The sequence below is a fragment of the Hippopotamus amphibius genome, chromosome 7 (genome assembly GCF_030028045.1).
Source record: "Hippopotamus amphibius kiboko isolate mHipAmp2 chromosome 7, mHipAmp2.hap2, whole genome shotgun sequence".
In the NCBI taxonomy this organism is placed as follows: Eukaryota; Metazoa; Chordata; class Mammalia; order Artiodactyla; family Hippopotamidae; genus Hippopotamus; species Hippopotamus amphibius.
Genome location: NC_080192.1, coordinates 96537818 through 96552315, shown reverse-complemented (window position 1 = coordinate 96552315; position 14498 = coordinate 96537818). Strand labels below are relative to the sequence as shown.

Sequence of the window (14498 nt, the reverse complement as noted above, 5' to 3'; positions counted from 1 at the left end):
ATCCTAAGCCATAAAGATTGTTTTCCTCCCTCATGTCATAATTTTTTATGGGGTGGGTAGCCCTTCTCCGTCATATAGCTGCATCATCTGGAACATGTGGCCTCGAAGGTCACTGTGGTGGGGAAGCAAAGTGAAGTGATATGAAGGTTGTTTTCAATAGTGAAACCCCCCAAATGGCTTGTATCACTTCTGCCCATTTCACATTGGCCAGAACTTAGTCCCATGGCCCCCATCGAACTGCTAAGGGAACTGGGAAATGGAGAGGATCACATTGATAGTTAGTGAGCACTGACAATCTCAGTTCTCTCTCCAATCAACAGATAACCCAGACCAATTAGTCAAACTCCTTGTTTCCTGATAGTGTTATATTTGTCGAAACACCGAATTTCTAGGGAAGAGACTCTGACCCAGCTTGAGTTAGATGTCCACTCTGACCCAATAAGCTGTCTTGGAGGGAGGATCATGTTGATCAGAATGGCTACCAGATTCCCACCACCTTTAAATATGTGATTCAAATGTGGAAAGGAAGGGCAGTACTCAGAAAAAGGACAGTTAGTGTCCACTACCTGGAGGCATGTTTTGTTTCTGAAGCCTCTGAGAATCAGTCTCTCCCTTATGCTATTTCTCAATAATGGTGTCTGTGTTTTATGGAATTAATTCTTTATTTTAAACATGAAAATATAGTGAACGTACTGGAAGAGTTAGAACTTACTGCTTTTCTTTCTAGATAATTGTCCATAAGACTTACGTCTGGAAGTACGGTGCTTGAGTTAGGAGGAGGTTACCAGACATATAAGTATGGAAATCGTTTTCCTTGGTCTCAGTTGGCAGCTACTAGAACATAAAGATGGCACTGAGCCCTTCTGAATGGACCATGGTGGTAGTCGTTAGGATTGTCCCAAGTATTTCCATTCTCTTCTCCTTCTGGATATGTGGTAAGATTGCACTTCTTTGCCTCCTTTGTAATTAGGTGTGAACATGTGACTTGCTTTGGCCAGTGAAATAGAAACATAAGTGATGTGTCACTTGCAATCAGAGGCTTTAAGGGCCAGTGCATGACTCACTATATTTTCTTCTCCCTGCTGAGGAAATTGTAAAAGTACAAGTTGAGATGGAATAGCTCAGCTTGGATCCCCCCTGCTGACCTATGCTAGACATTTGGCACAAGCAAACAACTTTTGTTGTGTTGAGCCACTGAGATTTTGGGATTATTTGTTACTTGTAGCCATCATAGCCATCCATTCTACAGGGGACCCCCACCACTATGCACAATCATATGTGACAATCCTGATCAAAGCAGTCTTGCTTCTCTGTGTTATCCTGAGAAAGGCCAGCTGTGTGGTTTGCACCAGATTGGCAGTGATCATGACACTTGAGCCCATTTGCATAGTCTCTTATTCCAAAAGCCATATGAATTATAGGGTCATAGATATTTTAAATTGGAAAATTTTGGATGTGGAGGACTATAGGATAGATTATATTTGAAATAAATATTTAGACATTCTTCACTGTTGCCACTCTCCAGAAGGATAGGCTGATTCACTATGCTTACCATAGGCTGCCTGCACAGACTCTGCTTTGTTAAAGATTAGATAAAGATGAAGTACTAAATAGAGAGCAAGGAAGAGCATGAGACGCTGCTGCGGTTCAGTGCAAACAAAGCCTGCTTGTCTCGCTGCAGCAGCTATAGCATCCTTCACAGGCTCCAGACTAATGAGCCACACTCTAACTCACTTTCTAACAAGCTTTGCTTAAAGATGTCTCAGGTCAAATCAAGAATCGTGCAAATCTAATTACTTATAAAAGGACCAAATATTACTGTAGTTCATTAAAGATAAGAGAATTAAAGAGGTATACGGAGATAAAGAGGAAATTCTAAGAGCTTACTCAATACAGATAGGACCTAGCATATGACCAAACTGAATTTCTAAAAATCTTAGGTAAAGTTGTAATGGCACAAGCCAAGGAGTACCTTGAAGACACCAGAGGTGAAGGTTAGGTAGTGAAAATTGCCTGAGAACTGCAGGAAAGGAGCCCCTCGTTTGATGTCACAGTCCTGAACCTAAACAGTTGATTGTGCATCTCCCCCATACCAGTCCCACAAATGCTTGGCCTTAGCCCCACATTATGGTTTTGGAACTCCTCCGGGAGGGCTTAGCATCTCCTGTGCATGCTCTTCCTGAGTCTGGTGATTAGCACTAGGCCTGCCTTATGTTCAGGGCCACACCCAGCCCATAGGCTGTGTGCAAATGAGAAAAGAGGTCCCATCTTCCTTGCAGATGCTGCTTTGAGTCAAGATGTTCAGCCTGGAGAAAAGAGCACAGACCAGATTTCAGACTCCACTCACGCTCTAGGTCTGACCCTGAGGTACAAGGCCCAACCTAACACCTATACCCAGCACCCTGCCTGTTTGCCCACTAACCTTGAATCCTTTCATTGTCCAGCCTGGGAGCTGCAGTGTACAAAATTTGGAACTTGGCACAAAATTCCCCAAAGAAGCTTTGATGATGAGGAGAAGGAAGAGAATGATAATAACATTTATTATAATTATTAATTTAGTCATTAATTTTGTTATGATGAGTTACTGTGGCAATCAGGTTCATAGCATACTCCCAGAAAAGCCAACCTAATGAATAATGCTGCTAAATTCTTCTACTAATAATATTGGTTTAAATTCTTGTTCCTGGGAGCAAGGTCTACTGGATCAAATCTCAAATGGGAAAAGAAAGGAGAACATGAGGAGAAGGAGATAAAGGAGAAGGAAGAGAGGGAAAGAACTCCTTTCTTAGGCCACATGTTGAAACTAGTGATGTTCACTTTAGGCAATTTTTCTACCTCCTTTCTACCTCTCCTAGAGCATCCTGTGCCCTCATTGTGTCCACACACACCCCTGACCCACTTCTAGAAGAGTACCATGTTCCAGAATTATCTACTTTTCTTTCCTCAGCAAACAAAGTCCATCTTCTTGGTGCAGCTGGTTTATAAGAAGGAAAGCGATCTGGCTGAAGCAAACCATACTAAGATAACAATAACAGATAATCACTGTACTTTCCTAGAAGTCCTCCCCCCCCCCCACTCTTTTTTATATTTGTTATTTGTTTTCAAGGGGATGTTTACCAAAATGAAGGCCCGTCTCTGGCTAGATGTTTGCTCCTTGAAACAGCTCCCTCAAGCTCTTCCTGCTTCATATAATTCCTTCCCTCTTTTCCATTAGGTATCCTTGGTTTTCTGCAGGCTCTAGTATTTTTCTACAGTGATTGTCTTGCAGGAGAAGCAGCAGGGACCCTGGTGGTGGGGCAACCTTAGGGAGGGGGAATGGAATAGAGATTACGTTCATTTCTTAGTTGGGGACGCATATACTAGGTACAAAGCAGGTTCTGAGGCAGGCTGGGGGCCTTATGTAGATAGCATACATCCACACCCTGCAGCAGTACACACTCCAGGTTCTAAAAATCTTTGCAGAAAAAGAGTGTTTTCTGTAGTGAGACACGCCCAATTAGATCTGAGTCAAACATGAATCAGTGCAGTGCGGTGTGCCTAATATTACTGTCAGGATATCCCTCAGCTGACGTTGAGTTGCCTGAAATTTCACACTATGGGACATTATCTTTTTAATTAAATGACTTTATGGTGAATAACATGTTCCATAGTGAACAGTAAGTGAGCTAATGATACCCCCTTTAAAACAAAGCATATTGCAGGAAGAGAAAGTTGTATTTGTAATGGATCCCCAAATTATGTCTGAGTCATTATTACTGGAGGTTGATAAAGACAGACTGGTTCTTAGAATATTGATTCCACAGCCTGTAAAAAATACTAAAAATACAATCTTGAAATGCGAAACAAAGTAAATATATTATTTTAATTCATCTTTTAGGACTTCAGCAGGAAAACACTCAAGTTACACAGCTGAAGACTTTTGCTAGAGTTTCCCCAGCTTCTTGCCTCTGCTTCATTTGCACAAACATAAAAGGAATGTGCTGGTCTTTTTATTTTTATTCTAAAAACAGAAATTGGAAGAACTTGTTGAGAATATTTGATACGACGAAGCTCAAGAACAAACAGTCAGAGGAATTGTCTCCTTGGAATCAAGTTTGGGTTGAGGAAGGGCTTACTCAGCACCCCGGGTACTCAGTGCTCTCCAGAGAGACCAATGCCCGAAGGCTGCTCGGTGGGAGGGGTGAACAGCGTCATTAGTCCCTGGGTTTAAACAAAGGGGGCCTACAATGGCTATTTTGTTTTCTGCTTCCCCAAAGAACAAGGCTAAAGAATATGCTACTCATGATTAATTCTGGAGAAAAAATTCCATGCAACTAGAATTTTTTCCAAGATTTAAAACAAAACAAACAACATGTTCAACCCATATCAAAACCCTCTTAGGACAACTGATACTGTGCAGTGTGGAGAGTGCTTAGGAGAATATGCTATTTGTTCTCATCCCTTCCCAGGACTTGTTCATCCTCATGGCAAATTTCAAGGCCAACAAAAGACAAAGGCAGAGGTAAGGCTGCCCCTGGACAAATGGTGAATGGGTAGCATGGGGTGGAGTGCATAGGGAATTGAGGGGGTAGGAAGTGGGGTCAGCTCACCACTTGTAAACTGTAGAACCGCTGAATCAGTCACAATCTCTTGGATCTTAGTCTCTTCATCTGTAAAATGGGTGACAGGACTAGATCAGGGGTCCCAACCTTCTCTGTGAAGACTTCCCTGATTACTCAGGTAGTATTTCTAGTTCCTTTTCGATACACCATTTTTTTAAAAATTTATTTTATTCAAGTATAGTTGCTTTACAATGTTGTGTTAATTTCTGTTTTACAGCCAAGTGATTCAGTTATACATATATATACATTCTTTTTCAGATTCTTTTCCATTATAGGTTATTATAAAATATTGAATATAGTTCCCTCTGCTATACAGTAGGACCTTGTTTATCCATTCTGTATGTAATAGTCTGCATCTGCTAACCCCAAACTCCAATCCATCTCTCCCCCGCCTTCCTCCCCCTTGGCAACCACAAGTCTGTTCTCTATGTCTGTGAGTCTGTTTCATAAATAAGTTTATTTGTGTCATATTTTAGATTCCACACATAAGTGATATCATATGGTATTTGTCTTTGTATTTCTCTGTCTATTTTACTTAGTATGATAATCTCTAGGCCCATCTATGTTGCTGTAAATGGCATTATTTTATTCTTTTTTATGGCTGAGTAGTATTCCATTGTATATATGTACCACATCTTGTTTATCCATTCTTCTGCCAATGGACATTTAGGTTGTTTCCATGTCTTGACTATTGTGAATAGTGCCATGAACGTTGAGGTGCATGCATCTTTTCGCAGTATGGTTTTTTCTGGATATATGCTCAGGAGTGGGATTGCTGGATCATATGTAAATGCTATTTTTAGTTTTTTGAGGACTATCCATACCGTTTTCCATAGTGGTTGTAACAATTTACATTCCCACCAACAGCATAGGAGAGTTCCCTTTTCTCCGCATCCTTTCCAGCATTAGTTATTCGTAGACTTTTTAACGATGGCCATTCAGACTCATGTAAGAATTAAATTCCCTGACGATGACGTTCTCTTATGCATAATTCTTTTTTTTATATTGACTTTTTAAAAAGTTATTGGTATATTGTTGATGTTCAACTGGCATAATTCTTATTTGGTACACATAGATTTATATTTTATTAGTGGTTATAGAAGTTTAGTCCTGATATATGTAAATTGCAGATCACTTCTTCCATGGGTAGCTGGGGAAAGAGACAGATGGAGGTTGAAAATTGAAAAGAAAGTACAACAGAGACAAAGTAGAGATTTTTGAAATGAAGACTGAGGCAGATTAAGGAAAACAAGCAGTAGTAATCCCAAACTTCGGAAGTACGTCCTGTGGTTTTCTTCAGGAAGACAACAGGAGAAATGCATGTGCTGGCATGAACTTACCATAGGCAACCATACTGCTGTGGTCAATGAGGGCAGAGTCCCTCTAAAGATCTCTGGGACACTGTGCAGCACCTGCCTCTAAGTCGTCCCACCTGAGGTGTGAGAACTGGTACTTTTCCCACCAGCTCTTTTTTGCTCCAGGAGATGTTAAATCCCCAGCCCTTCCAACCTACTCCTGACCAAGTCTGCCCCTGCAGCTGGAAAAAGCCTTCAGGCAGAGTCGCAGATACTTATAGTAGAAAGCCCTTAGTATGTAAGCAATGTGGACAGGGCAATAATGTCTGATAGAAACCACCAAGTCACAAAATAAGAAAGAATGTGAACATTCAGAGGAGGACCAGCTCCAGAAAGAATTCTTCTCTCTACAGGTATTTTTATCAATTTTGCAAAATGATTTATAAATATTTTATTGAAAATGCAGAAAAGAAGGACCTGAAAGGTATCTTGCTAGTGAGTGTGAAATGATGGAGGGTTGAATATTGATGTAGTAGTCATGATTACTAAGGTAAGATGTATAAATTCATATTTATTTTAGTATGAGAAAACACAGTTCTAAGAGCTTTCAGAGGTTTACTCCAAACATTTCCCCCAACATGGTTTCCACCATAAAGATTTAATTCTTGAATCACAAGTCTTTCTGCCTCAGAGTTCTTAAGAACATGGTCTGCGTAGTTGAGAAGCTACTATTATACAGCCTTTTATTGTTTCATTTTTTATTTATGTTGTTCAACCCCATTAGAAACTGAGTCCTCCACAGTGATACAGCTCTCTGAACTTTTCATAGCATCCAGAACAACTCCTTGAACATAGCAGTTCTTCAATACTCTTGTTGATGCATCCTAAATTTTTAAAATAGTTTCATAGTTTTATTTCTAAAAGTATTAGAAAATGTATACATTTGTGAGGAACAAATAAATCTTGACAAGTGATCAAAGGTATAAATAGTTCACACAAGAGGAGGAGATTCACACAAGAACAGTAAACAGATATGACACATATCAAGCTCCTCTAATAACTCCATTTGGTAGAAACTATCATTTGATCTGGCCAGAGCCTTTCTATTTGGCACCATGTATTTGGGTTAATGCTCTTCCTTCCATTCCAGACAAGTGGCTCTAGTAGAGACTCCCAGTTATAGAACCCAATTCCCTGGCCACAGTTGATTGGTTTAGGAGTGAGCAACTGACCCAAGCCAGGCCAATAAGACTCCTTCCCTGGGAATGTGGAATTGGTAAAGCCCATGCAGTTACCATCAATACAAAGCATGGGAACTCCTGGTGGATAGGTTTTCAACTATGTGAAGGAAGCCAGGTTGAGAAAAGCAGAGGCTAGAGACAGAGGGAGAAAATAAGCACCTAGACATACTCCTACCTTTCCTTCCTGTAAAAATTTAAGGATTTTTACTTGAAACCAAGGGCTCCATCTATTACGATGGAAAAATACAAATGTAAATAAATGGAAGGTAGGATTCTTGTACTGTAAAAGAAGAGCAACAATACATGAACGTGAAAATTTAGATGCATCTGATGATTCTGTAAGCTAACGCTCTTTCTGGAAAGCATCTTGGATACACATGGCATGAATCAGAGACTAAACCTTTAACATTCTTTACAACCCTGAGCTTGTAATTCTGTCATTAATAGAAATGATCAAACTCTTTGTCCAAGTGATAGTAATTTGGATAGATGAAAAGAAGGAAATTAGCATTTATTGAGTTTTAGAATGCAGCATATAGTATGCTAAGAACCATATATAATAATAGCTAACATTATTGGACACATAGTGTATTAAGCACAATTCTAAGGCTTAACATGTATATATTATCTCATATAATTTTCATACTAATAATATGAGGTGAGTACTAGTATTATGCCTGTTTTTTAGATGAGGAAACTGCCTCAGAGAGGTTAAGTTCACAAGTTCACATAGACAAGCGGTAGAGCCAGAATTCGAACACAGCCAGTCTGCCAGTGCTCATACCTTTAGCCACACATTATATATTAACTTATTTAACTTTGGAAAATGTAACATATACCAAGGAGATAATTCAAAGGAAAGAAAAGGCATATAGATGTGTATAGAAGCAATTATTAGCATATCTAAAACCTATTAAAAAACCCACATACAAACCTATAGGGAAATAAGAAGACAGCAAGCATGATACATTGGTACAATAAAACATGACATTGCTGGTAGGAATGATAAATATGAGAGATATAAAAATGGATAAAGAATTATAGAAAACAATAGCAGATGAGAAAAAGTGTAATTGAGAATGATAAATACTGGTTCCTAACAATTACACACATTTGTTTTTATGCAAGCAGCAGAATGGTAAAGGTCTTCAGGGTTTATGAAAGCATGGAAATTTGAGGAGTTTTTTAGTAAGTTCATGCTGCTCTTGGTACTTAGATATTTCTGTTTAACTATCATTGTAAAGTTGATTAAATACCCAATTAAAAGCAAACATTAAAGATTTAAAGTAATATTAATGGAAGAAAATAAGGAAGAGAGGCTTATGAGATTAAAAAAGGTTTTTTATTGGGAAAGCCTCATTTGAAGAATATAAACAATGATGGGAAGGACTGTATAATGCACTAAGAGAAAAAGTGTAAATAAAAAAGGTAAACTTGCATCTGCTCATCTGTTGCAATCCTACCTATCCCTCAAAGTCTTGCTCCAGTTGCTGCTATCCTGAGGCCCCCAACTAGAAATTTCCTCAGAGTAAACATGGTACTTCATTTGTCTCTCTCTTGTGGTGCTTGCCCTTTGTTTTATAGCTATCTGTGCACTTGGTCCCTTTCTTAACCATAAACTCTGTAAAGGTAGCAACCATGTATCTTCAACATCTTTGTAGGCGCATGTAGCCCCACATAAATGCCATATGGTGGGTGCTCAATATGTGTTTGTTAGATGAATAAGTATTCTTATAAGAGTAAGGAGAAGACTTGGAAGGCTCAGTTTTGAACAAGCAACTGTGATTGGGGATATTAGAAGGGTTCTTTTTTTTTCTTTCTTCAGGTCTTTATTGGCGTATAATTGCTTTACAATGTTGTGCCAGTTTCCACTGTACAATAAAATGAATCAGTTGTATTTATACATATATCCTCACATCCCCTCCCTCTTTCCTGAAGAAAGTTATTTCTTCTCCCAGATTGAGGAGGTGAGTGGTATAGGTCTGAGGGACTCTACAAGAATAGCAGAAGCATAAGGTGATTTTGGTTTCATGAGCTCTGAGGCCAATGTATCTGGAGATGATAAAGACAGTCCTAAGCCCTGACTGGTGATTGCAGCTAGCAAAGAACAATGAAAAAAGTTGAAAAAACGAGTAAGTGGGAATGGAAATCAGAGAAGTTTCAGAGGTGTTATCCCACAGAAGTCTTATGGTTTTAACTTCATAAGGTCCAAGATCCTTTCTTTACAGTTATTTTTTTTAAAACTGCCAGATTTTCTGTTTCTACCTCCTTTAATCATAGTAAGTTCATTGGAATGAGCAAAGTGATTGGACATTTTTTCTAACACACACACACACACACACACACACACACAGTTTTTTTGTCATGCCAATGACTTCTTTTTTTTTTTTTTTTTTTTACCAAATAGGAAAGGACACACAATGTCAAACAATTCCTATTCCTATTTGCATTCCTAAAGGTTCAAGGATTCTAAACCTCCTTTACCCTGATTATAACCTTGAAGGCAATGATTCAACTCTGATTCAGATGGTATACAAAATATCTGGTCACTCTTTCTTCCTTCTCTGCCCGCATGATATGCAGGAACACCTTGCGTGTTGGAATTGTAAGCTCTTTGAGTTCAGGAACTAGGTCATAAATTATTTATGATATCTGAGCAATGCCAAACCTAAATATTTACTAGTGTGATTTTTATCTACTACCAGTCACAGAGACATAAATGTTCCCAATACCTAATCTCTGTAAGCAGATAATTCCTCTACCTTGCCCATTAAATTCAGTCCTCTTAAAAGAGATTTTTCTTTGTGTAGTGTTTGACTTATGGTTTGTCTTTTCTCACATGAATGTAAGTTCCGTGAGAGCAAAGTATTGTCTGTTTTGTTCAACTATAATATCCCCAGAGCTTACAACAGTGCCTGGTACTTAGTAAATACTGAGTGCTAAATAAGTGAATGGATAAATGATTGAATTACCAACCTACTGGCTGTGACTTAAAATTCTTTTGTAAATGTTACCCTGAATATCTTACATACATACACACACATGTGGCTCTTCAGTGACCTTCTCTCCATTTCCACTCTTCCCTACCAACTCATCAAAAAAAGTAAATAATCATTGGCCATGCATAAGGATCTGTCCGGCTTTCACTGAATAGAAAATGAAAATGCTTTGCTTTTACAAAACCTTATGTGGGGAACTTGCATCTCAAAAAATATGTTCGTAATACCAAAGTATTTTTTGTTTTATTAAATCCAGATTGTTGGGTGGAGTCCCTTAGCTAAAAGTCACTCTCAAGCAAAATGAATTGCTTGTTATTCTCACAAAGAATTTACAGGAAGCAATTTGTAAAGGTTGCCATCAGGCTGAAGTCATTGTTGGCACTAGGAATCGGTGTGTCATCAACCTCAGAGCAGTCATTTAACCCGGGTCTGCTCAGAGAAATCGCCATAATGCAAGGAAAATTGAATTCTACTGCCTCAGATTATAATCACTTCTGATATTATTCCAATTTGATCATGCAGTTCAAAATATTTGACATATCAGTTTCTTTCATCCTGCCACTGTGTAGAAATATCTATTTTACATGTGCTTAGCACTGGTCCTATCATTACCAGCTATTTCACAAATAGTTTTTTAGAAATCTGCTCTCCTATTGGAATGGATTACAGGGAAGCAAGCGTTTCAGGATCCAATAGCTCAGAATTTTGTGGTGTTGACCTTGAATAAAAGAATGAACCTTGAATTTAAAAAAAAATCGGCTCTCCTTTCTTCATTGTACTTACCAAGTTGCCGTAGGTATAACCAGGAAATGAATGGTTTGCCAACATGTTCTGGTCCATTCCAGCCGGTAACCAGTCTGCTGGTCAAGTAGTAATAGCAACAACAACGAAAAATTCTACTCATTTTGAAGGATCTAGCCTCCAATCTAGGTGACAAGTGAGAAATTGTTCTAGATAGGCGTATGGGGGCATCATTATAGCAGAGAAACACTGGATCCAGGAATGCAGTAAAGATGGACAGTTCTGTGCTCCCAGTTTCCCTTACTGTGTTTATTTTCATCACCCTGGGAAAACAGAGCCAAAAAGATGGAAACACATATAGGCATATTATTAGCAAACATTAGACCAATTCCCTATGTTTCCAACACCAAATTGGAAAACAAGATGTTGACAAAACCAAAATGATTCTTTTTTAGCCTTAGCCAAATAATGTTCAATTCATTTACTGATTCAGCAAAAATGTACGGAATGCTGTGAGCTATCAGCACAAAGTAGACTGAAAGTAATGCACAAACATCTTACTGCATAGACTCCCCAACTACTAAACAGTTTTGAATGAGTGTATCCCTTACTATACATTGCAAGCAATCATATACTGATATTAAAATCCCTCTAGTCAGAGGATTGTCTCAGATGGAAGATGCAGCAAACGTCAAGTCTAAATGGTTAAAGATGCTTCACTCCACTGAGTAATTATCCAGGAAAAAGACTGACAAGAAGTATGTGGTCCTCTGTCTCTCTCCTCCCCGAATACAATCATGCCCTTTGTTTAGCAGCTGCGACTGCTTGTTTATAAGCCCTGTCATTTATAAGCCCTGATCTCTGGGCCTCCCAGGTTGAACAAGATTTCTTGATTGAGTCAAGCCTTTCATTTGCTGGCTGACCCTGGCCAGTGTGGCCTGTTGGCTGCTATCACCCTCCAACAGCTGATGCTCATAGTGTGACGTGATTTGGCCTGATAGCACTTCCACAGCCCCTCTGTGGTTCACATCACTTGCCCATTCCACAGCTGAGTAGACAGCCTCCTGTGTGGTTCTTTTGCATCTGAGCCAAAGAAATTAATTTTCACTCATCATTCTTAGTTGCAGCTGGCTAATCGGACTCTAGGGTCACTTCTTTGTCTTATGTAATTAATCAAAGTCTACTTAGTTAATTATTGCAATATTTGTTCAACAAATAACTAGTGAATGTTTACTGTGTGCCCAGCACTGTGCAAGGTACAAAGGGTAAAACAGGCCACACAAGTTCCAGTGGACCAAAATATTAATGTGTCTCTAATTTATATCTTGTTTTCCTATTTTTAAGTTGAATACATTTTTTTTCAGTTAAGTATGAAACCATGATCCTTTCTTTTGTAATTTCTTCTTTGCTTCAAACTCAAATATATTATATGTTTTAGTAATCTAGCGTTCACTCACTCTTGTTTATTTGCTTATTTTTGAGTTTAAAGATATTAGTTACCTAAGACTTCTGGAATATATTTTGGGAGTGGTATGAAGTATTTGACCTAAAATAACTTGAATTTCTAATGAATGATTCCCACAAATATGTATTTTCAAATCTTTCCTATTGTTTTGCATTGTACTTGCTCATTTTTTAACACTTATATATAAGGGGGCCTATTTCTGAGGTTTCTCTTCTGTTTCCCTGACTATGTTTCTGTTTTGTTTGCTCATTGTCCTTTCTGTTTTTCAGAATGTTTTTGTTATTCTCACCTTTTTACTTTTCTAAATGGATATAATGACATTCTTTTTAAATCCTAAAAAAAAATTTCATTTTTATTTTAATTGGGATTGCATTGCATTTAAAAACAACATATTAAGAACTGACATCTTTAAAATATTTTGTTCTTCCTAGATGTTATTGCCCAATAAATTTTATTATTTTGTTTATATAGTCAAATACTTTTTTTTATTGGAATATAATTGCTTTACACTCTTGTACCACTTTTTGAGGTGCACCAAAGTCAATCAGCTGTATTTATACACATATCCCCACATCCCCTCCCTCCTGCGACTCCCCCCCACCCTCCCCGTCCCGGCCCTCTAAGGCATCACCCATCATCGAGTTGATCTCCATTTGTTATACAGCAACTTCCCACTGGCTATCTATTTTACAGTTGGTAGTATATATATGTCTATGCTACTCTCTCACTTCGTCCCAGCTTCCCCTTCACCCCCCACCCCCCCAACCCCATGTCCTCCAGTCCATTCTCTGTATCTGCTTCCCTGTTCTTGTCACTGGGTTCATCAGTACCATTTTTTTTTTTTTTTAGATTCTGTATATATGAGTTAGCATACAATATTTGTTTTTCTCTTTCTGGCTTACTTCACTCTCTATGACACACTCTAGGTTTATCCACCTCATTACACATAACTCCATTTCATTCCTTTTTATAGTTGAGTAATATTCCATTGTGTATATATGCCATATCTTTTTTTTTTTTTTTTTTTCACTTTCATGGCCCTCATTCAGGCCTCTTTATTTCTTTATTTTTTTTTATTTTTTTTATTTTTTGGGGGTACACCAGGTTCAATCATCTGTTTTTATACACATATCCCTGTATTCCCTCCCTTCCTTGACTGCCCCCCCTCGAGTCCCCCCCACCCTCCCTGCCCCAGTCCTCTAAGACATCTTCTATCCTCGAGTTGGACTCCCTTTGTTATACAACTTCCCACTGAATATTTTACAGTTGGTAGTATATATATGTCTGTGCTACTCTCTCGCTTCTTCTCAGTTTCCCCTTCACCCCCAGCCCCCTCCCATACCCCGAGTTCTCCAGTCCATTCTCTGTATCTGCATCCTTGTTCTTGTCACTGAGTTCATCAGTACCATTTTTAGATTCCATATATGTGAGTTAGCATACAATATTTGTCCTTCTCTTTCTGAGTTACTTCACTCTGTATGACAGATTGTAGTTCTATCCACCTCATTACATATAGCTCCATCTCATCCCTTTTTATAGCTGAGTAATATTCCATTGTATATATATGCCACATCTTCTGTATCCATTCATTTGTTGATGGGCATTTAGGTTGCTTCCATGTCCTGGCTATTGTAAATAGTGCTGCAATAAACATTATGGTACAAGTTTCTTTTGGGATTATGGTTTTCTCTGGGTATATGCCTAGGAGTGGGATTACTGGATCATATGGTAGTTCAATTTGTAGTTTTTTAAGGAACCTTCAAACTGTTTTCCATAGTGGCTGTACCAACTTAATTCCCACCAACAGTGCAGGAGAGTTCGCTTTTCTCCACACCCTCTCCAACATTTATTGTTTCTAGATGTTTTTATGATGGCCATTCTGATTGGTGTGAGGTGATACCTCATTGTGGCTTTGACTTGCATTCCTCTGATGATGAGTGATGTTGAGCATCTTTTCATGTGTTTGTTGGCCATCTGGATGTCTTCTTTGGAGAACTGTCTATTTAGCTCTTCTGCCCATTTGTGGATTGGGTTATTTGCTTTTTTCGTATTCGGCTGCATGAGCTGCTTATATATTTTGGAGATTAATCCTTCGTCCATTGCTTCATTGGCAACTATTTTCTCCAATTCTGAGGGTTGTCTTCTTGTCTTATTTA

At 38.5% G+C, this 14498-nt stretch overlaps 1 protein-coding gene across 1 annotated transcript in view; it reads left to right on the top strand.

Annotated features, from left to right (window-relative positions):
* The first annotated feature begins 4485 nt into the window (after positions 1–4485).
* Positions 4486–14498, top strand: part of EHBP1 (EH domain binding protein 1) — a 432654-nt gene continuing 422641 nt past the window's right edge. The window contains exon 1 of the mRNA XM_057743639.1: positions 4486–4501. The gene's annotated coding sequence lies outside the window, so the exon portion shown is untranslated. The remainder of the gene's footprint in view (positions 4502–14498) is intronic.